Source organism: Haplochromis burtoni, unplaced genomic scaffold (genome assembly GCF_018398535.1).
Source record: "Haplochromis burtoni strain Fernald_Lab_line unplaced genomic scaffold, NCSU_Asbu1 Contig_271, whole genome shotgun sequence".
Classification (NCBI taxonomy): domain Eukaryota; kingdom Metazoa; phylum Chordata; class Actinopteri; order Cichliformes; family Cichlidae; genus Haplochromis; species Haplochromis burtoni.
In genome coordinates this window covers 580,001-582,012 of record NW_024582632.1, presented here as the reverse complement: position 1 = coordinate 582,012, position 2,012 = coordinate 580,001, and the positions used below count along the sequence as shown (strand labels likewise).

At 42.1% G+C, this 2,012-nt stretch overlaps 1 protein-coding gene and 1 long non-coding RNA gene across 3 annotated transcripts in view; one reads left to right on the top strand and one right to left on the bottom strand.

Annotated features, from left to right (window-relative positions):
• The window catches only part of LOC121815679, a 3,802-nt gene extending 2,163 nt beyond the window's left edge, over window positions 1–1,639 (bottom strand). The window contains exons 1-2 of the long non-coding RNA XR_006055277.1: window positions 1,360–1,639; window positions 241–415 (exon numbers count right to left, since the gene is read on the bottom strand). This is a non-coding gene — a long non-coding RNA (uncharacterized LOC121815679). The remainder of the gene's footprint in view (window positions 1–240; window positions 416–1,359) is intronic.
• The window catches only part of LOC102305437 (nuclear receptor subfamily 6 group A member 1-A), a 143,472-nt gene that overhangs the window by 119,679 nt on the left and 21,781 nt on the right, over window positions 1–2,012 (top strand). The window lies entirely within an intron of this gene.

The window sequence follows — 2,012 nt, the reverse complement described above, 5'->3', positions numbered from 1 at the left end:
GCAGAATGAACGTTTTGCGGTGCTGCAAATGCTTGCATTTGATGCGGTACTTGGATTGTTTTGCCACGAGTTCCCGGCATGCAATGCGCGAAAGTCACGTGGTCTGTCAATCTCTATTGTGTTAGCTTGTCACCTTGCAACAGGTGCACTGCTGCTGACAACATAGAACTGAAGTGAAAAGAGCCGCCCTGTGTCACAGCACATGTACGTTTGGTGCATCACTCTTGAACATCCACTTACCTAACAGCCAGTTTGTGCCTGACTGCTTTAAATGAACCTCTTTATAAACCAGTGCTCCATCCAGTAACACTCAGCAGCTCACCCAGTCACTGTGCTCGTCTCCCCATAAAGAGAGTTAATGAAACTGAGGAGCAGCTACATTCACTTGGAGTAATAGTAGTCGTTTTGATTTGAGCTGTTAGGAAAAGAAAAAATTTATAATCAGTTTTTTGAAGATTATCAAGTTTTAATGAATTAGCAGTTAAAAGTTGTTTTATTCTGTTTTTGCACTGATTATCTGAAAGTATGAACATTTTGCAGTTCATTCGGGTTCACTGGCACTTATGTGTTAATGCTTTAATATGTTGAACGTCAGTGAAAGGTCACAGTGTCTGTTATGAACCTGAATTGCAGGACTTTTCATGTAAAGCCTATAACAGGATGAAGACCGCTCTTATTGTTTGTTAATGTTAATATTTCAGAGCCAGTGTTTCTGTGCTGTTTCTTCCTCTTTATCTTTGAGGTCAGTTATGATCATATCATAGCTTCCCATTTCAAAACTTTTCAACCAATCAGATCCAGATGTGTTGGTCTGCAAAAGCAACTAAAAGTACAGTAAAACTATAGTAGTAAGTCAAAATGTATGCTCCAGATTCTGAGTGTTATTATTCTTAAATCATCTCTGCACTTCTATCAGTTTCCCAGTGAAACCAGCACAGAAGCGTGAAGCAGGCAAACTGATCTTCGTCATATTTAAGTGCATTGAGCGGGCATCATGTGTCACATGCTGCCTGCTCTAAGCTACAGGGAGTGTTTTTGTTTGTACATGCATGTGTGACTTCCTGCTTTGTGCTACCTGCAAGGAAGCAACTGTGCAAACTATCCTGATTTCAACTCTGTATGAAAGAAAATGATGTGTGGAGCCAGTTATACAGTGTGTTTGAACATTTTTCATTTTTAATGGTTTGGAAACGTAAAAATGCTCAAAATAAAGTTTTAAAGGTCAGATCTGAATCGGTAATATTAGGAAGGACAATGATGAAGATTATCATTTGTTTTTATCGTTTTATACTCAGGAACATGACCTCAAAAACGGAATCGAATAAAACATTAGCATTGCATTAATCATGTTTCACTTACATTGCTCTTAAGAAAATGATCAAACGAGGCAGCGCCAGGCGATGCTTCTCTAACTGCTGGGCTTCCTCTCAGACTCGACTTAACCTGTGTACCGTAGAGAGTTAATCAGCAGAAGAGTTCAATTCTAATCCCAGGACGGGCTCGCCGTGTGACGGCCCATTGTCTCGTACAGTATAGCTGCCCCTGCAGTCTTCAGCAGGCAGCAAACTTAAACCTCACACCATTTAAATGGTAATCTGTCTCTGGGCTTTAGAAGTCCTCTATTCACCATCCTGGGAGAGGCTTTATGCCACACACCCCCACCCCCCTCTGCCTCCTTCTAATTACTTTTAGTACATGAGCCCGGCAGCCTGCTTATCCAGGCCCCTCCCCTCTCTGGGAGGCTTAGCTCTCACCTCAGTCACATATCTCTTTCTGATGAGCTGCCCCTTCAAATTATACACGCACCAAAGTTTAATCCCGCTCATTTGAATAATAAAGATTATGTTACTGTGGTCTGTTTGTTGTCAAAACACTGAGCCTTCTAATCAGGAAGGCATGACTGGGTCAACCATTTACAACAGCCACAGTATCAGGTTTCCCCAAGCCAGCAGTGTGTGCGTGTGTGTGTGTGCGTGTGCGTGTGTGCGTGTGTGTGTGTGTGTGTGTGTGTG